Source organism: Ovis aries, chromosome 20 (genome assembly GCF_016772045.2).
Source record: "Ovis aries strain OAR_USU_Benz2616 breed Rambouillet chromosome 20, ARS-UI_Ramb_v3.0, whole genome shotgun sequence".
NCBI lineage: Eukaryota > Metazoa > Chordata > Mammalia > Artiodactyla > Bovidae > Ovis > Ovis aries.
Genome location: NC_056073.1, coordinates 9,635,249 through 9,661,133, shown reverse-complemented (window position 1 = coordinate 9,661,133; position 25,885 = coordinate 9,635,249). Strand labels below are relative to the sequence as shown.

Here is a 25,885-nt window from a genome sequence, read left to right as displayed (position 1 = left end):
TCTGTCTCTTCAAAACTCTGGATTGTACATCTGATAATTCTCGGTTCAGATGCTGCTGAAGCCTAGCTTGTAGGATTTTGAGTATAACCTTGCTAGCATTGAAATAAGCGCAATTGTGCGGTAGTTTGAACATTCTTTGGCATTGCTTCCTTGGGACTGGAATGAAAACTGACCTTTACCAGTCCTGTGGCCACTGCTGAGCTTTTCAAATTTGCTGACGTATTGTGGAGAATGCAATGGTAACTCACTCCAGTATTCTTGCCTGGAAAATCCTATGGACAGAGGAGCCTGGTAGGCTGCAGTCCATGGGGTCGCACAGTTAGACACGACTGAAGCAACTTACCAGCAGCAGCAGCTAACATATTGAGTGCAGCACTTAAACAGTATTATCTTTTAGGATTTTTAAATAGCTCGGCTGGAATTCCGTCATCTCCATTAGCTTTGTTTGTAGTAACGCTTTCTAAAGCCCACTTGACTTCATACTACAGACGGTCTGAAACAGGGAATTATTCATTTAATGGGTACAGAGCTTCAGCTGGCGATGATGATAAAGTTCTGGAGGTGGATTGGAAACGGTTGCACAACAACATGTTGTTGTGAATGTACTTTAAGGGCATTTTATACTTAAAAAGGTTTTTAAAAGAAAAATTACCATTTCTACTTTGTATTGGGGTATAGCTGAAGGCAAATAACACTGTGATAGTCTCAGGTGAATAGCCATACATACACATGTATCCAGACTCTTCCCATTCAGGCTGCCACATAACACTGAGAAGAGCTCCACGTGCTGTACAGTAAGTCCTTGTTGGTTACCCAAAAAATGGTAAATTTTACATTATATATTTTTCCACAATTAAAAAAAAAAGAGGGACAGAAAATTAAAGACATTTTTAGGAAAAAAAGAGAGTGCCTGAACGGATTAAAAACAACAACAAGACCCAGGACTTCCCTGATGGTCCATTGGTTAAGAATCCACTCTGCCAATGAAGGGGACACAGGTTGAATCCCTGGTGCAGGAAGATACTACACGCCACAGAGCAATTAAGCCTATCCACCACAACTGCTAAGCCTGTGCTCTGCAATAAGGGAAGCCCCTGCATCCTAACAAACAGTAGCCCCTACTCGCCACAGCTAGAGAAAGACTGCACACAGCAATGAAGACCCAGCACAGCCAAGAATAAAAGAAATGAATATGGGGGGAAAAACCAAGACTCAGCGGTGTACTACCTATAGGAGGCTCACTTCAGATGTAAGCACACACACAGACTAAAAGGGAACTCACGGAAAAGACATTCCATACAAATGAAAATCAAAAGAAAGCTAGGGTAGCTATATTCATATCTTACAAAATTGACTTTAGGGTAAAGAGAAAAAGAAGGGAATTACATAAGGCTAAAGGAATCAATCCAACAGGAAGACATTTATAAACGTTAATGCTTTCAACACAGGAGCACCGAAATATACAAAACAATTATTATCCGACCTAAAGAAAGAAATACGCAGCAATACAATAATTTGTTGTTGTTCAGTCACTCAGTCACGTCTGACTCTTTGCAACCCCATGGACTGCAGCACACCAGGCTTCCTTGTCCTTCATTATCTCCCGGAGCTTGCTCAAACTCATGTCCGTTGAGTTGGTTGTGCCATTCAATCATCTCATTCTCTGTCATCCCCTTTTCCTCCTGCCCTCAATCTTTCCCAGCATCAGGGTCTTTTCCAATGAGTCAGCTCTTCACATCAGGTGGCCAAAGTATTGGAGCTTCAGCATCAGTCCTTCCAATGAATATTCAGGACTGATTTCCTTTAGGATAGACTGGTTTGATCTCCTTGCAGTCCAAGGGACTCTCAAGAGTCTTCTCCAACACCACAGCTCAAAAGCATCAATTCTTCAGTGCGCAGCCTTTTTTATGATCCAAGTCTCACATCCATACATGACTACTGGAAAAACAATAGCCTTCACTAGACAGACCTTTGTCAGCAAAGTAGTGTCTCTGCTTTTTAATATGCTGTCTAGGTTGGTCATAGCTTTTCTTCCAAGGAGCAAGTGTCTTTTAATTTCATGGCTGCAGTCACCATCTGCAGTGATTTTTGAGGCCAAGAAAACAAAGTTAGCCACTGTTTCCCCATCTAGTTGCCATGAAGTGATAGGACCGGATGCCATGATCTTTGCTTTTTGAATACTGAGTTTTAAGCCAGGTTTTTCACTCTATTTTTTCACCTTCATCAAGAGGCTCTTCTGCCTTAAGGGTGGTATCATCTGCATATTTGCAGTTATTGATATTTCTCCCAGCAATCTTGATTCCAGCTTGTGCTTCATCCAGCCTGGCATTTTGCATGATGTACTCTGTATATACAGAAAGTGAACTCATGGCAAAGATATTCCATACAACTGAAAATTTAAAAAAAGTTGGGTAGCTATACTCATATCTTACAAAACTGACTTTAAGACAAAGAGAAAAAAAAGGGAATTACATAATGATAAAGGAATCCATCCAACTCATTGAGTTGGCACCATCAACTCGATGCATATGAGTTTCAGCAAACTCCAGGAGTTAGTGATTGACAAGGAAGCCTGATATGCTGCAGTCCATGGGGTGGCAAAGAGTTGGACATGACTGAGCAACGGAACTGAACTTCGCATATAATTTAAATAAGCAAGGTGACAGTATACAGCCTTGATGTACTCCTTTCCCAATTCTGAACCAATCCATTGTTCCATGTTTAGTTCTAACTGTTGCTTCTTGACCTGCATACAGGTTTTGCAGGAGGCAGGTAAGGCGGTCTGATAGTCCCATCTCTTGAAGAATTTTCCATAGTTCATTGTGATCCACACAGTCAAAGGCTTTAGCTTAATCAATGAAGCAGAAGTAGATGTTTTTCTGGAATTCTCTTGCTTTTTCTATGATCCAGTGAATGTTGACAATTTGATCTCTGGTTCCTCTGACTTTTCTAAATCCAACTTGCACACCTGGAAGTTCTTGGTTCACATACTGTTTAAAGTCTAGCTTGGAGGATTTTGAGCATGAACTTGCTAGCATGTGAAATGAGTGTAATTGTGCAGTAGTTTGAACATTCTTTGCCATTGCCCTTCTTTGGTATTGGGGTGAAATACAATAATCCAATAGAATAATAGCAGGGGATTTCAATGTTCCACTTTCATCAATGGATAGATCATCCTGATAATCAATAAGGAAGCAACCTTAACACTTTAGACCAGACTAACAGATACAAACAGAATACTCTACTCAAAAATATATAGAACACAATCTTCAAGTATACAAGGAACATTTTCCAGGATAGATCATGTTAAGCCACAAAACAAGTCCCAGTAAACTTAAGAAGATTGAAATCATATGAAGAATCTTTTCTGACTACAGTGGTATGAAACTAGAAATAAATTACAAGAAGAAAACTGGAAAATTCACAAACATGTGGAGATTAAACAACATGCTACTGAACGACCAATGGATCAAAGAAAAATCAGAAAAGATTTTTAAAATACCTTGAGACAAATTAAAACAAAAATACGATATACTCAAACTTATGAGATACAGCAAAATTGATTTGAGAGGGAAGTTCATAAGTGATTTTAAAAAAAAACCTACATCAAGAAATAAACATCACAGAAACCTCATTCTCAATGATGAAAAGCTGAAAGCTTTCCCTCTAAGATTAGGAACAAGACAAAGATGCCCACTCCCACCACTTATTTTTTAATCTATTTATTTTGGCTTTGCTAGGTCTTTGCAGCTTCGTGGACTTTTCTCTGGTTGCAGCTAGCGGGGGCTGCTCCCTAGTGGGGGCTACTCCCCAGCAGAGGTGCATCGGCTTCTCCTCGCAGTGGCCCCTCTTGCTGTGAAGCCCAGGCTCACACAGGCTTAGTTGCTCCACGGCACGTGGGATCTTCCAGACCAGAGACCGTACCCGTGTCCCCTGCACTGGCAGGTGGGTTCTTTACCACCGAGCTACCAGAGAAGCGCTCACCACTTACTAAACATAGTACTGCAAATCCTAGACAGAGCGATTAGGAGGAAAAGTAAAAGTCATCCAACTCAGAAAGGAAGAAGCAAAACTGTCACTGTTCGCCAATAAAAAGATTACATATATATATAACTCTAAAGACTCCACCAAAAAACTGGTAGAGCTAAGAAATGAATTCAGTAAAGTTGCAGGATACAAAATCAATATACCAAAATATGTTGCTAACATTGAACTATCAGGGAAATTTAAGCAATCCCATCAAAAAGAATAAAATACCCTGGAGTAAGTTTAACCAAGGAATTGAAAGACCTGTACACTGAGAACTACAGACACTGATAAAATAAACTGAAGACACAAATAAATGGAAAGATATTCTACGCTCATGGAATGGAAGAATTAATATTTTTAAATGTCCATACTGCCCAAAGAAATCTACAGATTTGATGCAACCTCTATCAAAATTCCAACAGCATCTTTTGACATATTTAGAATAAACAAGTCTAAAATTTGTATGGAACTACATAATACCTCGAAGAGCCAAAACAATCTTGATTAAGAAGAACAAGGTTTCCTGACTTTCTGACTTCAAATTATACTATGGTGCTATGGTGTCAAAATAGTAATGGTTTTGGCATAAAAACTGACACATAGATCAATGGAACGAATAGAAATCCCAGACATAAACCCACACAAATACGGTCAACTAATTTATGACAACAGTGCCAGAAGATACGATGGGGAAAGGACTGTCTCGTCAATAAATGGTGGGAAATGAACAGCCACATTGGGAAAACTGGAGAGCCACAGGCGAACGGACGAAACTGGATCACTATCTTACATCATACACAAAAATCAACTGAAATGGATTAAAGAGCTGAATGTAAGACCACCTTGGTGGTCCAGCGGTTAAGAATCCACCTGCCAATGCAGGGGACACGGGTTCGATGCCTGGCTCAGGAAGATTCCATATGCTGTGGGGCGACTAAGTCCATGCACTGTAACTGCCAAGCCCACGTGCTGCAACTACTGAGGCTCATGCACTCGGAAGCCCTTGCTCCACAACAAGAGAAGCCACTGAAATGAGAAGCCCCCAGACTGTAACTGGACAGTAGCCTTCACTCGCCGCAACTAGAAAAAAAGGCCATGCACAGCAACGAAGACCCAGAGCAGCCAAAAATAGTTAATTAAATAAAATTTAAAAAGACAGTTGAATGTAAGACTGAAGCTAAAATTAAATTCCTAGAAGAAAGAAATGGAGTGAAACCTCCTTGACATTGGTCTTGGCAATGATTTCTTGATTTGACACCAAAAGTAAAGGCGAGAAGAGAAGAAGGACAAATAAGTGGGACTTCGTTAAAGCAAAAAGCTCCTATACAGCAAAGAAAAGCATCAACAAAGCAAAAAGGCAACCTACCAAATTAGAGAAAACATTTTGCAAAGCACATGATGGATAAAGAGTTAATATTGAAAATAAAGAACGTGGAGGGCGGGGGGTGAATTGGGAGGTTAGGACTGACATGTACACGCTATTGTATACAGAGTATAAGACAGGTAACTAATGGGAACCTACATAGCTCAGGGAGCTCTACTCAGTGCTCTGTGGAGACCTAAACGGGAAGGAAACCTAAAAGAGGAGGAGATACACGTGTATGTGGGCTTTCCTGGGACTCAGACAGTATAGAATCCATCTGCAATGCAGGAGACCCAGGTTTGATCTGTAAGTTGGGAAGATCCCCTGGAGAAGGGAATGGCTCCCCACTCCAGTATTCCTGCCTAGAGAATCCCATGGACAGAGGAGCCTGGCGGGCTGCAGTCCGTGGGGGTCGCAAAATGTCGGACACGACCGAGTGACTGATCAACAAACCACAACATAAGTATATAGCTGATCGACTCTGCTGTGCAGAAACTAACACAACCTTGTAAGACAACTATACTCCAATAAAAATTAGTTTTAAAAGGATATGTCAATATCTAAGAAGAATATTAAAAATATATGCAATAAAATCCTGACAATTGTTAGAATGAAATTTTTTTCATAGTTGTCCTTCCTTGTGTTTCTCTTTTATAATGAGTATGTTTTATGTTTTCAAGTCAGAGGGAAAAAATGGACATTTCAAAAGAGTGAAGAGAATTTAGAGTCCTTTAATACTAAGTAATAAAAACCACATGTCTATTACTTAGGCATTAAAGAATAAATATTTCTTTAAAAAGAAACAGAATATATAAAGAACTCATATACTTCAAAAGAAAAGAATCCAGTTGCAAGAAGAAATGACAGTGAAGAAGTGACAATGAAGAAGTGGCAAGAAGAAATGAACAGACATTTTTCCAAAGAAGCTAGATAAATGGCCAACAGATACATGAAAATGTACTCAACCTCACTAATTATCAGAAAAACACAAATCAAAACCACAATGAGATATCACTTCATATCTGTTAGAATGGCTAGTATCAAAAAGATATGTGATAGTAAGTGTTGGGAGGATGTGGAGAAAAGGGAACCCTTGTGCACTGTTGGTGGGTCTCTGAATTGCTATTGCAACAAGCCACTATGGAAAACCATACTGTTCCTCGAAAACTGAAAAACAGAACTACCATGCAGTTCAGCGATTCCATTCTGAGTATTTATCCAACGGAGACAAGAGCACTATCTCAAAAAGACGGCTGCAGCCCGATGTTCACTGCAGCATTATTTACAACAGGAAGACATGGAAACAAGCTAAATGTCCACTGATGGATGAAGGAAGAAGTAGTGAAATAATATATATAGACTTATATACATATATAAAAAATTCCATAAGTAGTGAGTTATACATACAATTGTATATAATTCTATAATATAATACATATAAATACTATATGTATATTAATTCCATTATAATGGATAATGGAATATTATTCAGTTACAAAAAGGACAGCTGGCAATTTGTGACAACATGGATGGACCTTGAAGGCACTATGCTAAATAAAATTAAATTCATACAAAGAAACACAAATATCGTATGACCTCATTTATACATAGAATAAAAAGACAAAACTCTCATAGATACAGATAACAGAGACAGCAGTTGCAGAGACCAGGTGAAATGGGTGCAGGTAGGTCATCAGAAGGTATAAACTTCCAGTTATAAGATAAGTAACTCCTGAGGATTAATGCACAGCATGGTGACTATACTGTATCATATATTTGAAAGTCACTAGGAGAGTAAATCTTAAGTTCTCAACAGAAGAAAAAATTATTGTAACTATTATTTGTGTGGTGGTAGATGTTAACGTATATGGTCACTGTTTCAAAATACATACATATATCAAATCACTATGTCCTACACCTAAAACTAATATAATGCTATATGTCACTTGGATCTCAATCTTCTAAAAATCTCCCAAGAAAAATCCTAGGGAATTCCCTGGCAGGTCAGTGGTTAGGACTCTGTGCTTCCACTTGCAGGGGCTCAAGGTCTGATGCCTGGTTGGGGAAATAAGATCCTATGAGCTGTGCACCGTGGCCAAAAAAAAAAAAGAAAGAAAGAAAAGTCCTTGATGTGACAGCTTCACTGGTAAATTCTACCAAACCTTTAAATAAGAGTGAACACCAGTCCTTCTCAAACGTTACCCAACAACTGAAGAGGAAGCAATACTTCCTAATTCGTTTTCTGAGGCCAGCATAACCCTAATACCAAAGCACTACAAGGAAACTATAGAACAAATCCTTTATGAACACTGATACAAAATCCGTGACACATTACTAGCAAACAGAAATCAGCAGCGGGAGAAAGTATTTCTAACGAAGCAACTGACAACGGATTAATCACCAAAATATTAATATATAAACAGCTCATGCAGTTCAGTATCAAAAAAAAAAAACAAGTAACTCAATCAAAAACGAGGCAGAAGACCAAAACAGACATTTCACATTTCACAAATACACGAAAACATGCTCAACATCACTAATTATTAGAGAAATGCAAATCAAAACTATAATACCAGTCAGAACGGTCATAACAAAAAAATCCACAAACAATAAATGCTGGAGAGGTTGTGGAGGAAAGGGACCCATCTTGCACTATTAGTGGAAATGTAAATTAATATAGCCACTATGGAGAACAGTATGGAGGTTCCTCAAAAAGTTAAAAAATAGAAATGCCACATGACCCAGCAACTCCACTCCTGGGCACGTACCCAGAGAAAACCATAATTCAAAAAGATACATGCACCTCAATGTTCACTACTTATAGTAGCCAGGACATGGAAGCAACCTAAACGTCCATCAACACAGGAATGGATAAAGAGGTGGTACGTATGTACAACGGGATATTACTCAACCATGAAAATGAATGAAAATAGTGCCATTTGGAGAGACGTGGATGGCTCTAGAGACTGTCATACAGAGTGAGGTAAGTCAGAAAGAAAAAACATATCACATACTAATGCATATATGTGGAATCTAGAAAAATGGTACAGATGATCTTATTTGTAAAGCAGAAATAGAGACACAGAGGTAGAGATCAAACATATGGATACCAAGGGAGGAAGGAAGGGTCGGATGAACTGGGAGACTGGGATTGACATTTACACACTGTTGATACTGTGTATAAAACAGGTAACTAATGAGAACCTACTGTGTAGTACAGTGAACCGCACTCAGTGCTCTGTGGTGATCTAAACGAATGAACTGTCTGAAAAGGTTCACATGAACAATAAACTCTCTGAAAAAGAAATTGAAAAAGCAAGTCCATTTACAATAGCATCAAAGAGAATAAAATACTCAGCCGTTAACTTGACCAAGGTGGTAAAGACTCATACAATGAAAAGTACCAAAGATCACTGAAAGAAATAAAAGACAACAGAAATAAATGGTAATATACCGCATGGACGTGAACTGGAAGACATCATTATTTAAAATGTCAGTGCTACCCAAACAACCTTCAGATTCAATGCAATCTCAATCAAAATTCCAATGATTTTTTTTTTTCTCAGAAATAGAAAAACTCTTTTTAAAATTCGTATAGAAACTGAAGGGGCCCTGAATAGTCAAAACAGTCTGGAAAAGGAAAAACTGGATAGCTGATTTCAAAACTTACTACAAAGCCACCATAATCAAAACAGTGTGGTTTTAACATAAAGACAGACATATAGACCAATGGAATAGAATAGAAATAGCCCAGGAATAAACCCTCACCTATATGGTTAAATGAATTTTGGTAACAGTGCCAAGACCATTCAATGAGAATTTGTCTTTTCAACAAATGATGCTCAAGAAACTGAGTATCCTCATGCGAAAGAATGAAATTGGGCCCTTATCTCACACCATATACAAAACTTTTAACTCAAAATGGATCAAAAACTTAAATATAAGACCTGAATTAAAACTCTTAGAAAAAAAATTGGACAAGAGCTTCACAACACTGAATTTGGCAATGATTTCCTGGATATGACACCAAAAGAACAGATAATAAAGAAAATTAGACTTAATGAAGGTTTTTAAAATTTTGTACATCAAAAGACATTATCCACAGAGTTAAAAGGCTGGGAGAAAATATTTGTAAGTCATGTATCTAAGGGCTTAATATGCAGAACAAATACAGAATTTCTAAAACTCAACCAAAAACCAACCCACTTCAAAAATGGGCAAACGATTTGGACATTCCTCCAGCGAAAATAAACAAATGTCCAATGAGCACAGGAAAAGATGCTTAACATCACTCAACCAGTAAGGAAATACAAATCAAAACCAAAGTGCGAGAGTATCTTATACCCATTAGGATGGCTGCTATCCAAAAACCAGCAATTGTTGATGAAGAGGTAGATAAACTGGAAACCTTGAGCCCTGTATGGGCAGTGTCTCAAAAAAATCAGAAACATGGTTACTATAAATAAAGAAGTGAAGTGAAAGTGTTAGTCACTCATTTGTATCCGACTCTCTGCGACCCCACAGATTGTAGCCTGCCAGGCTCCTCTGTTCATGGAGTTCTTCAGGCAAGAATACAGGAGTCAAGTTGCTGTTTTCTACTCCAGGGGATATTCCCAACCCAGGGATCAAATCTGTGTCTCTTGCGTCTCCTGCATTGACAGGTGGATTCTTTACCACTGTACCACATGGGCAGCCCCTCAATTTCTAGTACCAACTCTAAAAATTTACATACATATGCTTACTATACTACTAAAAATACACGAAATCCTTGTATTGCCAATAGATGCTGGGAACTTCACACTGCATCCTTGAAGAGGCAGAATTCCATTTGCAAGAGGGCCGTGTAGTCCTCCCAGCCTGATGGAATAGCTCCCTCCCTGCCCTCGTGGTATGTATCTTGGAGAACTTAGAGCAAGGCTCAAAGAGATCTTTGTATACCCGTGTTGATAGCAGCATTACTCACAACTGCTAAAACACAGAAGCAACTAAGTGTCCACAACCGATGAATGGATAAGCAAAATGCTGTGGACACGTACAATGGAATATTACACAGCCTAAAAAAGAAAAGTAAATTCTCCAAAATGTTACAACATGGGTAAACCTTGACAGCATTTTGGTAAGTGAGATGAACAGTGAAATTTGTTTTTTGTCTTGCAAAAGACAAATACTGTATGCTTTCACTTGTATGAGGTACTCAGAGTAGTCAAATTCATAAAGATAGAAACTAAAATGGTGGTTCTGGAGTGGGAAGAGTGAAGAATAGGGAGCTGTTATTTAAAAAGTATGGAGCTTCCGTTGTACAAGATGAAAAGAAATACGGTGAGGAACTGTGACAATGGTTGCACACCAGCGTGAATGTATGTAATGTGACTGAACTGCAAAGTTTAAGGCGTTAAATTATATATTACATGTATTTCACGCAATAAAAACAAACAAAAACACTAAAAAGTTCACTGTTCTTACTAAGAGTCAGCCATTTTTCTTGCATAAACACTTCCTGAATCACTGCAAGTCTTTGGTAAATTTCCAGAGTTTGGGAAAGTTAATTCTGACCATTTTAGCCAGTTTTCTCATTGCTTTTATGGAGGAAATTTTGGAGATTCTTACTTTGGTGTTTTTTTTTCCAATACCCATGTTTTCACATTGTGAATATCCCTGTGGCTGCCTGCTTTACCACCTGGGGAAAAGTAAAGATTATAATAACCCCAGGCCATTAGGAAAATTCCTGCTGGCCTTCTAAAGGGTCCCAGCTCTACCTGAAAAGCTCACCTTAGGCAAAGATGAATAATCAAAGAGGAACCTATGCAAAGATACTAGAAGGAAAAAAAGGAGAAAAAAAGAGCAGGACAAATGTGAACACTGGAAAACACTTATTAGGAAATTGTTACCACAAAGCCGGTGAAAAAAAATCCGACCAGATATTTCATCTTCAGTTTAAAACAAACAACCCTTCCATGAAACCAGAGCCCAAGGATGAGACTAAGATGCATGAGCATTGCATGGGTAATAATGAGCAAAACATGGGCTGGCAAAACCCAGGGGACGAGCGAAAGAAAGAAGATTAAAGCAGCACAGAAGAGGAGATGAAAGTATCTCGGGAAAAAGAGACTGCGAAACACAGAAGAGGGTTTGGAAAACCCGACTGCTGAAGAGTGAGCGAGATAAAATGGAAGTACTTACACAGGCTTAAAAGGAAATAACATGCATGGCAAATGGGCAAGACAGAGAGTGAGTGAGTGTGTGTGAGAGAGAGCAAGAGAAAGAGACAGAGAGAGATCCCTAGGGAAGAAAATCCAAAGAGACTCGAAAACAGAATCTTGACTGCTTTCACCAATGAGGAAACATACGACGTGACACCTGGAAAGGCCGGGTCCCAGGGAGAGGGGGTTACAAACTGAAGATGTCCAATGCTGGCTGTTACTGGACTTCAAAGAGAAGAATGCTTTGAACCAGCAGGCAAACAGATCACATCTGGGCTCACACCACCCTACAGCTGTATTCAGTGTCGGAGCACAGCGGAGCTGAGACAGGCTGGGACCCTTTGCTACAGCGCCTGCACCTGGACAACACCTCTCCTCCAGCAATGAAATGCAAAGAAATTATATGCGACTAAAAATAACTGTTTGCATGAGCAGTTGGGGCAAATTTTGGACCCCCTCCCCCCAAAATACAAAGAGACCAAAAAATCCAACTGCCACTTCTGAAGAGCCTGGAGCAAAAACAAGGTGTTGGGAGCAAAAGCAGGGTACTTGCACATGGCCCCCTGCACATACCACCGCCTAAGGGGTGGGCAAACCGCCTAAGCCAGCCCTCCAGCCTGACCCCTGGACGCACCTTCACTCCATATAAAGAACAAGCTCGCCCCGCTCCAGCGAGAGCAAGCAAGCAAGGGAACCTGTTGGTCTCACTCCCCCCGCCCAGTGCTGCGGCAGGGTCCCCAGCAAAGCCTTTCCTGAATTTCCTGTCTGGCCTCTAGTCAATTTCTATTGATTGGGGAAGGCTAAGAACCCTGGTTGGCATCAGATTTATGGCGCCCAGAGTGGGACAGTTGTCCCCTTCTGGGGAGATCTGGGCACCTCCAGAATCACTGGATGCAGCTTTCCCATGGGCGACAGTGGCCACCTGAACTTCTTGTTCCAGAAGTCATCTCCTTTGCTAAGCCTGCCTTCCTGCCCCTGGGGGCTTCAGCACCCTCATTCAGACCACGCGTTCCCCTCCCTGCTGTCCTCTTCCCTTTCCTGAGATTGCTCTACTTCTCTGTCTTCTCCATCTTTGACAGTGGACGTCAGGCACCTACAGCATCACACCTCTCAACCTGTCAGACCTGACCCGTCTGGCCGGCAAGCTCACCTGGACAGGTGATGAACAGAGGTGGGAGCAGGCTCTCCCTGACGGAAGGCCTATGAGAGTGATAGAGGTTCAAACCTCACATTGTGCAGCGGCTGGAAGTCCTATCGTCCCAGGAGTCTCACCTTTACTTTCCTGCTGTCTTTCTTTTCCAGTCTTTTTCTGTCCCTCCTCCCTGAACCTCTCCCTTGATTCTAATCCTTCAGTTCAGTTCAGCTCAGTTCAGTCACTCAGTCATGTCCAACTCTTTGCAACCCCATGAATCGCAGCACGCCAGGCCTCCCTGTCCATCACCAACTCCCGGAGTTCACTCAGACTCACGTCCATAGAGTCCGTGATGCCATCCAGCCGTCTCATCCTCTGTCGTCCCCTTCTCCTCCTGCCCCACCCCTCCCAGCATCAGAGTCTTTTCCAATGAGTCAACTGTTCGCATGAGGTGGCCAAAGTACTGGAGCTTCAGCTTTAGCATCATTCCTTCCAAAGAAATCCCAGGGTTGATCTCCTTCAGAATGGACTGGTTGGATCCCCTTGCAGTCCAAGGGACTCTCAAGAGTCTTCTCCAACACCACAGTTCAAACGCATCAATTCTTCAGTGCTCAGCCTTCTTCACAGTCCAACTCTGCCATCCCCTTTATCATGAAAACTGCTTGTTTGTGTCTTTAAGATTTTGTCATTGGCATCTTTGTTTCACGTAGTCTTGTCTGTCCAACTGCTCCTGCCAGTCTCCGCCAAAATCGTGGGCATGGCGGAACATTTAAATCTTGAAATACAAATGCAACCCACTTTGCCAGAGAGACCAACCTTGGGTTACTTGGTGGGATTTTAGAGAACACAAAGAAGAGAAGGAGCTTACATTTTTCCTCCTCTTCTCTTGCAATGTAACTATTCTGCCTGGGTTCTCAGTAACTGCCTGATCCATGTGCCGTCCTCCAGACTAAAGAAAAAAAAAGGTGGGGGGCATTTTACATTCAAACAAGAGGGCAGACTTCCCTGGTGTTCCAGAGGCTAAGACTCCACACTCGCAACGCAGGGGGCCCAGGCTCGATCCCTGGTCAGGGAACTGGATTCCACATGCCACGGTGAAGATCAAAGATCCCGCGTGCTAAGACTAAGACGTGGTGCAGCCAAATACATAAATAAGTATTTTATTTTAAAAGTGCAACTTCCAGGACCTCCCTGGAGGTCCAGTGGCTAAGACTCTGCTTCCAATGCAGGGGGTGTGGGTCCGATCTCAGGTTAGGGAACTAAGATCCCACATGCTGTGTGTTGTAGCCAAATAAACAAATTCAAGTGAGGAAACTATGAGATCTCTGGCTCTATAGAAGTTGGCCTGACTGGCTTAAGCTTGTGGGTTTAATTAACACAGACCTGACTTTAGATTCATCAGAATTAAGTATAGGACTTTTCTGGCGGTCCAGTGGTTAAGAATCCCCCTGCCAATGCAGGAGACACAGGTTCGAGCCCTGGTTGGGAAAGATCCTACATGACATAGAGCAACTAAGCCCGTGCGCCACAGCTATTGAGCCTGTGAACCACAACCACGGAAGCCTGCGACCCGTAGAGCCTGTGATCCACAGCAAGAGAAGCCCACACCGCAACTAGAGTACAGCTTCACCCACTGCAACTAGAGAAAGCCTGCGCACAGCAGTGAAGACCCAGCGCAGCCAAAATTAAATAAGTAAATAATTTTTTTTAATTAAGTATAACACTTTCATTGTACCTAGGATCACTGAAAGTCAATAAGTACATATTGGTTTTGTTATGAAATTTGTCAAACAGGGAAAACAAACTTTTATGATCAAATTTTGAAGTCAATGTAACTGTGATAAGAACTTTTTGGTAAACGCTTTAGGAATAATTATGTTTTGAAAATATCCATGTGAAATAGTCCCTCCGGGGCTTCCCTGGTGGCTAAGTGGTCAAGAATCCACCCGCCAATGCAGGAGACATGGGTTCGATCCCTGACCTGAGAAGATCCCACATGCCGCAGAGCAGCTAAGTCCAGGTGCCACAACTATTGAGCCTGTGCCCTCTCTAGAGCCTGGGAGCTGCAACGCCTGGCCCCACGAGCAGCAGCTACTGATGCCTGGGCGCCCTCAAGCCTGTGTTCTGCAACAAGACAGACCACGGCGGTGAGAAGCCCGTGCGCCACCAACGAGAGCAGCCCCCACTAACCACAACTAGGGAAAAGCAACCGCAGCGATGAAGACCCAGCGTGGCCCAAAATAAAGTGAAACAGCGCCTCCAAACTTCAGTAACTCAAAACTAAGTTAAGTTACATGATAGGAATTCATTGAATAGAGAGGCCATTTCAAATAAAATATTGGGAACATTAATGGCTGAACAGGCCTAAATGTACCTCTTTTGACTTCTTGCAAGAAGTTTGGTGCCACCTTGAGATGTCCTCTACCAATCTACAGAATACTAACGTAAAAGACAGTTCCTGGGTGCTTAAAGAAACTATGTGTGTTTTTAGAAAAGAAGGTATAAGGAATGGGAATATATTTTGTACAAGAAAAAAGGGTGAGTTTGTCCTGAAACTGATTATTTCTAAATGAAAAGAATAAGAAATAAAGTCTGGCTCCAGAAAGGTGCAGAAGGTTTGTGGAGGAGGAACACTGAGAAAACAATTTTGTATGTGGTCAGGATTTTCGAAGGTTGGACTAAACTTAATCAGGTAAATGGATTTTTTTTAAGATAGGCTGATGCAAGACTGGATTTGGCCTCTTTCTCGTAAGAGAACAAACCTTCCCTGGAATGCTGCTTTTGATGGCAGATTGCGTGAATTTCTGTGCCTTTAAGTGATCTGCATTTACTTTTGAAATCTTTTTTTTTGCACCTTAGCTCAAGGAATAATTGTTTCACAGTGACCTATGATTCTATCTGACTGGGTTTTTTAAAACCTTTATGAAATATTTGACAGACTTTTCAAATGTCAAATTCTAATTAAAGTTCTTTTGACCTCCAGCTAGCTTTGGGGTGCTTCAAAGGGCCCCTGGAGCATCCCAAAGTGAGATCCTAAACTAATTGGCTTGGTATGTTAAATTGCACGGGAAATTGTCCAAACTGGCTGTTGCCTGTGTCAGCTGGAAACATCAGGCTCTCCCCACCTTGACAGCAGCCACCAGACAGGGGAAGGAATTCTGGGTTCTTCTGCTGCCAAGTCTCTCACCTTACTCTATGTCCAAAAATATCCCCTGTGGGAATACTCCCACCTGCTGGCCGGCAGGTCCTGACCCCTGTGGCACTTTCCGCCCAACTTGAATTCCTCCAGGAGCTCCTTTTTGCAGACCCTCGCTCCAGGCCTTGGCAGCCCGTATCTTGCTACAGACTGCCTGTGGGGCTGGCCACCTCCAAGAGGCCCATATCCGAGGCTTTATAGCTGCTCAGTCTTGAAGAATACAACCCGACCCAACACCAGGAAAACTGTTACAGGACATAAGCATTCTAGGCAACAGTCCTGGCAACGCACTGGTTCAAACATCCGCTACCAGGGGACACCGCCACCCCCACCCCCCGGCAGGAGGGACTGAGTACCAGAGACATCTGGATGGGGTGATAGGAGAACAGAGGAAGCCCCAGATCCCACTAGGTGAGGAGGGAATTTGGAGGACACCCCAACCCCCTTCTTACAAAAGCCTCCTAGTCAATGTCTCTGGGAAGCTGGACTTCACTTCCAGGAGCACTCTCAATTGCAAGTTACTCAGCATGGGAGCACCCTCTTCTAAGCGAGAAGAAACACCTCTGGAATGTATCCCCCCCAAAATGGAAATTTTAAAAAACAGAGGGCTGAAAAGGGAAGAATTTAAATCCTACGGTAACAACACATGGCCTTTATATAAGTTGGGGGGGATAGAGGAAAAAAGCCTAAAATGGGTCTTAAATTACGATACTAGCTTGCAATTGGCTCTTTACTGTCACAAGATGGGAAAATGGACTGAGGCTCCCTATGTTCAAGCCTTCACGGTTCTTTACCAGAACCCTGCCCTCTGCAGCTCCTGTATTCAAGTCTGAGGAATTAAAAAACACTCCCAACATTTTTGATGATCCTCTTTTAACCTTTCCCAACTTACAGGGAGGAAACCAAGTCTCCCCTGCTTTTCCAGAGCCACCTACTTCCCTAGAGGCACCTATTCCTTCCGATCCCTCTGCCCAATCCCACACGCCACCTCCCTACGTCCCTTTATGGTCTCTGCTACCCCAGGAGAGAGACTAGTCCCTCTGGGATAACTCGTAGTGGAACTTCCTATCACCCAGGATCGGGAAAAGTGTGCCCTCTGAGGAAAGTGGCAAATGGTGAAAGGGACACCCAGAGTACACGTGTCCTTCTCTTTAACCAATTTAGCCCAGTGCAGACAGAGACTGGGCCAATTTTCTGAAGACTCTAGTACGTTTGTTGAATGGTTTTAGGCCCAAACCCTGGCCTTTGATTTAACTTGGAAGGATGTCCAAATAGTCCTACCTACTTGCTGTGCCCTGAAGAACATCAGGGAAGTATGGACAGCAGCCCAGGGGCCTGGGGACCAACATGCCAGGGACCAACCCGAGCGTTTTGTTGTGGGTGCAGATGCAGTCCCCAATCAGGAGCCCCACTGGAATGATAACTCCTGGACGGAACAGAAGCCAAGAAGCCCACAGTCCAGCGTGTGTCGGAAGGGATGAGAAAGCACATCAAAAAGCCAGTTAACTATGGATAGTTAAAGGACTGACCCAAGAAGAAAAAGCAAATCCAGCCCTCTTTCAGGGACGGTTTGTGGAGGCTTTTAGAAAATTTCCTAACACTGATCCATCCTGGGGGGTCAATCCCTGCTGGGACAACATTTTACCAGCCAATTCACCTCTAATATTAGGCAGAAACTCCAACAGTTACAATTAGGCCTACAAACCCCAATGCCCCAATTCCTAGAGGTGGCCTTTGGGGTATTTAATAATCGAGATCAAGCTGAGGAGGAAGAGAAGACCTGGCAAACAGAAGAACAGGGCTCAAGCCATGCTTACAGCCACAGCCATCAGCCATGCCCTGCAACCACAGGACAACCCAAGGAGACCAAGGAAGCTTAACCATCCACCTGGAGGACGGTTAAAATCAGCAAGAGGGATGCTTCAAATGTCAGTCGACCAGCCACTGGGCCCAAAAGTGCCAAAAAGAACCCCCTGGTCCACGTCCAGTCTGCAACAAACAGGGAGACTGCAGGTGGGACTATCCCCAGTCCTGGAAGGGAATGGGGGCTCCCGCTCCTGAGATGGCCACACTGGATGACTGAGGTGGCCTGGGGTTCTGGCAGCTCCCCTCAACGAGACATCTGTCTCCACTGAGGAGTCCTGGGTGGTCCTTGACATGGTAGGCAAGAAAATCAATTTTTAGTTGGTACGGGAGCCACTTCCTCTGCCTGAGCTCTCACACTGGGCCTCTTCCCTCCAAAACCTGAACAGTGACTGGCGTGGACGGAAAGCCCGTCACTTCACTAGGCGTCACGCTTGCCAATCCAAGCAGCATTTAGCCTCACACAGCTTTCCGGTGGTGCCTGAGCGTCCTACTCCACAACTGGGGAGAGACCTTCCCAGCTCCTTGGGGCCATATCACGATTAACAGGCCCCAAGCAACCGTCTCTTGATTCGAAGACAAATCAGCTGGAAGAACAAGGGCCTGTTCCCAGCCATACTCTACACATAGCAAACCCTACAGCTTGGGACAAAATAATCTCTGGGAAGGCTACCAATGCCCAGCAGTAAGAATTAGCCGTAAGCCAGAAGTCACTTATCCTAACAAGAGAGAGTACCCTATCAAGTAGGAAGCAAAAAACAGTTTGCAAACTCTCCTAAACAAATTCTTAAAACACAGCCGCTTAGTGCCTGGTCAGTCTCCATGCAATACCCCTACTTCGCAGTAAACAAGGCAGTGGTCCCCATGTATCTCTTACGGCCGATCCTTATGTTAGCTCAGATTCCTGGAGATGCCAAATGGTTTACTGTGCTTGACCTCAAAGATGCCTTCTTTCGCATCCCAACCCATTCCTCCTCTCAGTACGTCTGCCCTCAAGTGGACGAACCCCTGCTCGGGCCAAATGCAACAATACCTGGGCAGTATTGCCTCTGGGTCTCAAGACAGCCCACACTTGTTTGGTGGTGCTAGTGGTAAAGAATACACTTGCCAATGCAGGAGACGCAAGAAGACTCAGGTTTGATCCCTGGGTCAGGAAGATCCCCTGGAGGAGGGCACGGCAACCCACTCCAGTGTTCTTGCCTGGAGAATCCCATGGACAGGGAACCTGGCAGGCTACAGTCCATGGGGTCACAAAGAGTCGGACACAACTGAGCAACTAACACTGGGGCTCTAGGATCTCTCAGAAAAAAAAAAAAAAGCCCAAACCTCAAAGCCACAAGTTAAATATCTGGGATATATTATAAACCCTGGAAGCAGACAGTTATCTCCTTATAGAAAAGAAGCTATATTAGGCCTAAGTGCCCCAAAAACAAACAAACAAAAATCATCCTTTCTTAGGTGTGGCAGGATTTTGCAGAATTTGGATTCCAGGATTCAGACTAGTGGCCAAGCCTCTGTATGAAGCCACTTAAGACCCAGATACAGAACCATTACTCTAGACTAGTTCTTAATAACATCAAACAGATCCTCACCCAAAGCTCCTGCTCTGGGTCTCCCAGTTTCAAAAAGCCATTTATTTCATATGTAGCTGAGAAGCTGGGGGACAACTCTGCAGGGGGTCCCTGTACAAAAGCTAGGAGAAGTTCCTCAGCCTACAGGCTATTTTTCCAAACAACCAGATTCTATGGCCCATAGCTGCTTCTGGGTGCTAGCTGCCATCTCTTTATTACAGGAAGAAGCTAACAAGCTTACCTTTGGAGTGCCACTGGAAGTCTAGACCCCTCATCAAGCACAAGGGATTCTGGAGATTAAAGACCACCATGGGCTTACTGGCGGCCATCTGACTAAGCACCAGGCTTTACTCCTTGACTCCCCAGAACTAACCCTCAATACCTGCTACACCCTCAACCCTGCAACACTAATGCCTGCTGAAAGCCCAGAACTAACACAGTCCTGCCTTGAAACCTGTAACCAGGTTTATACCTGCGGGCCTGACCTAACAGACCAGGCTATAGACAACCCTGAGGAAGAATGGTTTACTGAGGGCAGTAGTTTCGTTAAAGATGGAGGCAGCAGGGCAGGGTATGCTATCATGAGAGCTCATACTGCGGCAGAAGCCAAACCTTTGCCACCTAACACTTCAGCCCAGAGGTGAGCTAATGGTCCTAACTCGAGCCTTAACCTTAGAAAAAGGAAAAATTATAAATACACACGTGTGCTTAGTTGTTAAGTCATGTCGGACTCTTTGTGACCCTGTGGATTGTAGCCCACCAGGCTCCTCTGTCCGTGGGATTCTCCAGGCAACAAAACCAGAGTGGGCAGTCATTCCCTTTACCAGGGACTCTTCTCGACCCAGGGATTGAACTCCAGTCTCCTAAACTGCTGGCAGATCCTTTACCGTCTGAGCCACCAGGGAAGCCTGGTGCATAAATATATGTACAGACTCAAAATAGGCCTTGTTTTACATGCCCTTGCAGCTATCTGGAAAGAAAAAGGATTTTTAAATGCAAAAAAAAAAAAAAAATCCCCTGTAAAGTATGGGGTAAGGGACCTCCCTGGTGATCCAGTGGCTAAGAGTCCACCTACCAATGTAGGAGACAATGGTTCAATCCCTGGTTCAGGAAGATTCTACATTGCCGTGGGGCACCTAAGCTTATGTCCCTACAGCTACGGAGCCTGCCAGCCTACAGCCCGTGCTCCGCAACAGAAGAAGCCCGCACTCTGCGACTGGAGAGAAGCGCCTGCTCACTGCAACTAGAGAAAGCCTGAGCATGGCAACAAAGACCCTGTGCTGTGCTTAGTTGCTCAGTCGTGTCCGACTCGTTGAGACCCCATGGACTGTAGCTCACCAGGCTCCTCTGTCCATGAAATTCTCCAGGCGAGAATACCGGAGTGGGTTGTCATGCCCTTCTCCAGGGGATCTTCCCAACCCAGGGATCAAAGCCAGGTTTCCCACAATGCAGGCAGATTCTTTACCGTCTGAGCCACCAGGGTAGCCAAAGAATACTGTAGTGGGTAGCCAAGACCCAGCATAGTCATAAAGAAATTAGTTAAATATATGGGGCTAAGATTTGACATCTCAAAGAAGTGACTCAAAATCCAAAACAAGGAACAGTCATTCACTGCTGTGGGCACCAAAAGGAAATTGACCTCTGAGTATCTACTGACAGAACAAGGAGGGGTGTGGCCACTGCCAGTACTGCTGGTAGCCCATGTCAATACCTCGTTCCAGGCAGAAACCACTGTTGAGAAAATTCAACAAGTCACCTGGCTTCAGCAGACAATTAACCACCAGCGCTTGCTATTCAGTATGGACAGGGAAACTGAAAGCTGGTTCTCTAGTTTGTTCTCTTGCATCCTACAAGATATAAAAAACTTTTTGGCAGGAGGTTTTCATTTTCTTATATCCCTTTTCTTTTCAGTCTTGGTCACAGGTTTACAACAGTACTCCGATGTCTTCCCTAGTGTTGTAAACCTGTGACTAAGACTTTCTGGGCCAAGGAGGAGACCTGGAACCAACAGGTCCAGAGCCTCTATTCTAAAAATAGAGAAACATGTTCAACTTTAACCCTGAGAGTAACAAAAAATATATACCCAAGCAGAACGGCTTCTTAGCAGGGGTAACAACTCCTCCCCTGTCTGGTCAACAGTTAAGGAAGCCCTCCCAAAGTTAACCTGGCTCCTTCCTTTCTGAGGCCCTTTAAAGGCTACTGTTGTTCTCCTTTCTGGTCCTTGTTTGATTAACCTTTTGTTGAAGTTTGGGTCTTTTAGGCTTCAGCAGTTGGAAGTAAGGCTCATGAGGTCTCAAGGAGTTCAACCCACTCCAGCAGAGAGTGGCCCAGGTCCCTACGGGTCCTTGGAACAGTCAGCAAGGGACTTCTACACCTTTTGGGTAGGCTAGGGTCTGCTGCCCCTGTCCAGCAAGAAGCCGTTTCAGAAGATGAGACCTTCAGCCCCTCACCCCTTAAGAATAAGGAAGTCTCTCAGAGGGCGTTGAGACAAGCTGGGACCTGGGACCCTTTTGCTGCAATCCTTGCACCTGGACACACCTCTTCTCCAGAACAAAATACAAAGAAACTGTATGGGACTAAAAATAACTATGGGTATGCAAAGTTGAGGCAAATTCTGGACAAAAGAGATCAAAATACCCAACTGCCACTTCTGAAGAGCCTGGAGCAAAAACTGGGTGTTGGGAGCAAAAGCAGGGTACTGCACGCGCCCCCTGCACCACCAAAGGGGTGGGCAAACCACCTAAGCCACCCTCCAGCCCAATATGGACACACCTCTACCCTCATCCCACATGAGGAACAAGCTTGTCCCTGCCCAAGAAGCAAGCAAGCAAGGGAACCCGTTTGTTCTCGCTTGCCCAGCATCCCTGCTTCAGCAGGGGCCCTGATAAAGCTTTGCCTGAGCTTCCTGTCCAGCCTCTAGTCAAATTCTATTGACTGGGGAAGGCCTAGAACCCTTGTCCATATCCTGAGCCAGTGAGGCTTCAAAAGGCAGGAAAAAGCAAACATTGCCAAGACATTTATACTCAGTCCAAACAGTTCTGAACAAGCAAAATGAGGAATATTGTTCTCAGAAGGCTTCCTCAGAAAAGACTCAAGGGTGAAACTCAGCATCCAGAGGGAAAGTCAGAACAGAAGACCTGGAGCCACAAGCCTCCTGGGATGACTCCTTCCTCTGAGGCCACTGCTCCATGTCACACCCTGTGCGTGCTCAGCCACCCAGTCAAGTCCAACTCTTTCCCACCCTGTGGACTGTAGCCCATCGGACTCCTCTGTCCATGAAACTTTCCAGGCAAGAATACTGGAGTGAGAAGCCATTTCCTTCTCCAAGGGATCTTCCCGACCCAGGGATCGAATGCCTCGTTTCCTGCATTACAGGCAGATCCTTTACCACTGAGCCACCTGGGAAGCCCACATTTCAAACCCCCGGTGGATCGTTTTAACACCCTCTTCTCTATACACAAAATTGTTTTTTCAGTAATAATCACTTTTCTTGACTCATTCTTCAGTTTTAAAATAACTATTAAAAAGAGTAACTTCAAAATTTAAAAATAATCAACAATTTCACGTATGAAAATTTGCGCTTACCAAAGAATACACACACACCTTGCAGTTTACACTCAATTTTGCCATTTAAAATTTTAAACACAAAGTAAAAACTTTAAGTGATCATATAAAGACAGAATTGAAATTGTATCAGTTCTGTGTGATAATTTTTACAACCACTGTGCCATCATTGTTTCTTTTATATTCACTAATTAAATGCAGGAAAATGCGGTACATATTATAGACACAATACAGCCAAAGTGAGCTTGGAGGATTTCATACCTCGAGGTTCCCACTTTCCTAATGAAAGCTATTGTAGACTGAGTGAGTGTGAGTGTGTGTGTGAGCACTGCATCAGCGAAAGGTTTCCTATTATACAAATTGAGATTTCTCCAAATGAGCTTCCAGGTAGACTAAAAAGGATAAATAATAAAAATATGCTAATTTGAAGCACACAGTGAAATTCTGTGCTTTGAACTTCAATAATAACCAAGGGAACTGGAACAAAAGATTTGGGGAAGGGGGCATTTTACCACTAATACTGCTGAGGATTGCCAGTGCGAGGTTTTTACAATAAAAAGCCAGCAAGATGCTCAGTTTTATAATTGTTTTCAAAACTCTCCTACATCTGTCTCATCCATTTTACTTTCTGCAGCCTTGCTACAATCTAAGAAAGAAGTCACAGATAAAAGAGTAAACGTGGGCAGTCATTAAAGAGGGAAAATAGCCCCTCTTATGTACTGAAGCTGGACCACCTAAATGCACACAAGGTAACATTTCAGCAACAAATCTCCAGAGACCGCACACTCCCTCAGTGCCAGCACCTGGGGCTGCCATGCCCACTGCCCATCCGAGTCCAGCACCGGGCTCTCCCCAGTCCTCCTGCCCTGTTACCTGACCCTGGAAACTCACTGCTCCAGATCCCCAGCCAGGAGCGTACTCACGCTTGGAGGTGCTGCCCCCTCCGCTACAGACACACCTGCGCAGAGAAGGGCGTCCCAGTGGGTGCTCCGGAGTTGCATGCAGGGGCAGGCAGTGGAGCCCAGAAGACACTATGCATGGGGACGAGAGGGTCATGGCCAGCGGAACAGTGACAAGACGCTGCCGGAGAAGACCAGACAAGACCTGGAAAGGATAAGCCAGGAGTCCCACCTGTGAGAAGAGGCGCGCAGTTCAACAGCCCACAGCTGAAGGACATTAGTGCTTCAGAATTTGGCCAAACTGTCCTGGCCGCCAAAGAGAGGGCAACTGTTTTTGATCTAGAACCTGTGGTTTTCACCGAGCACCTGGAAGCCTATAATTATTATTACACTTTACTGGGAATTGGTGCATTTTCCATTTTCTTGCAGGGAACTCTCTTTTCCATCAAGAGGAGAAGATATCAAAGGCTTCACAGAAATTCTTTTCTTATTGATAAAATTAGCTATTTCAAAACGTAAATTTATGAGCAAAAGAGCAAAGCAGCTATGGTCTCTTCTGAAGGGAATAACGTACAAAAAGGAGAACTCCCCTGAAGAGGTGCCTAGACTTTACAATGCACTCTGCTGGAAGGCTTGAGGGTCCAGACCAAATTCAAGGGGGAAAATGTTTGGCGTCGGGGGTGGAGGATGCAGGGAAGGAAAGAGAGGTGAGATTGGGGGTGGAGGTGTGGGGATGGGGGCGGCGGAGAAAAAAGACAATGTAAAGGAGATGCGGGAAGCTTGTAAAGAGGAATTTGGTGAAACTTTAGGAAGGAAAAGAAAAGCCCGTAAAGAAACACGACCGATTAGAAAGAAGATGAAGTCTGAATACCTTCAAATTCTAGAGGAGAAAAAACACCGAAATTCAGAAGAGCTCGGAGCTCTTACTTGCAGGAAGCGTTTGGGATGAGCGAGCATTCCAAGCCTTCCGCCGACTCCCTGCAAGAGCTCCCCCAACTGGCCACAGAGTGCAATCACAGGGGGGCTTTAAAGCCTCGGGACCCTGGGCCGCATCTGCTTCCAAAGAGCTTCACTGCGCTGGTGTCAGGTGTGGCTTCATTGTTGGGCTTTACAGGCTTCCCGGGTGACTCTAGTGGACAGCCAGGATTAACAACCAGAAGCTCTGACTTCTGAAAAAGAAAGAAATTCAAGTTTTTGGAACATCGCATTATACTGTTGATCATCGTTCAGTTCAGTCGCTCAGTCGTGTCTGACTCTTTGCGACCCCATGGACTGCAGCACGCCAGGCTTCCCTGTCCATCACCAACTCCGGAAGCTTGCTCAAACTCATGTCCATCGAGTCGGTGACACCATCCAACCATCTCATCCTCTGTCGTCCCCTTCTCCTCCTACCTTCAGTCTTTCCGTTGACAATGTTGAGATGATAATGCCTTAAAGCTGGAAAAGGCCATGAATAAAATTGTAGTTAAAAGGTACTGTGCTTGAGATGGAAAAACTCAAAGGTTCATCATAACCAATCTGTGCTCTATCCATACGCTAGGATACAACTCAGTGATTAAAAAAAAAAAAAAAAGGAACAATCTTATTTTCAAACAGGCACCAAAGATACGTCTCAAAAACATGATGATATGCTGAGTGAAAAAAAAAAATCAGACACAAAAGAGTACTTTCTAATATACGGGTTTGATTATGTGACGTCCAAGAGCAGGCAAAATTAGTCTGTGATGAAATCAGAACAAGTGGTTGCCCCTGGGAAGTAGAGGTGGGAATTGACTGGGAAAAGTCACAAGATGGAATGTTTTCTACATTATTTTGAGTAGTGGCTATACAGATGCAAATGTCAAAATTCATCAAACTGGACACTTAATTTTTTTTTTGCATGTAAATTATATTCAATTAAAAAAATATATCCTGCACTTTTGAAAAAGAGGCCATTTCTAATCAAATAGGTGATAAGATATAAGCCTGATAATAGCTACATCCTGTCACAGATATAGTGGGGGAGAAATGCAGAACCTTGTGGCAGAGAGCAAACCTTTAAGTACTGCATCAGCAGAGAAGGAGCTCA

The 25,885-nt window shown here is 43.6% G+C and overlaps 1 long non-coding RNA gene across 1 annotated transcript in view; it reads right to left on the bottom strand.

The window, feature by feature from the left end:
• The window catches only part of LOC121817390 (uncharacterized), a 79,783-nt gene extending 54,964 nt beyond the window's left edge, over positions 1–24,819 (bottom strand). The window contains exons 1-2 of the long non-coding RNA XR_006057275.2: positions 24,689–24,819; positions 23,842–24,022 (exon numbers count right to left, since the gene is read on the bottom strand). This is a non-coding gene — a long non-coding RNA (uncharacterized LOC121817390). The remainder of the gene's footprint in view (positions 1–23,841; positions 24,023–24,688) is intronic.
• Positions 24,820–25,885: the final 1,066 nt, after the last annotated feature.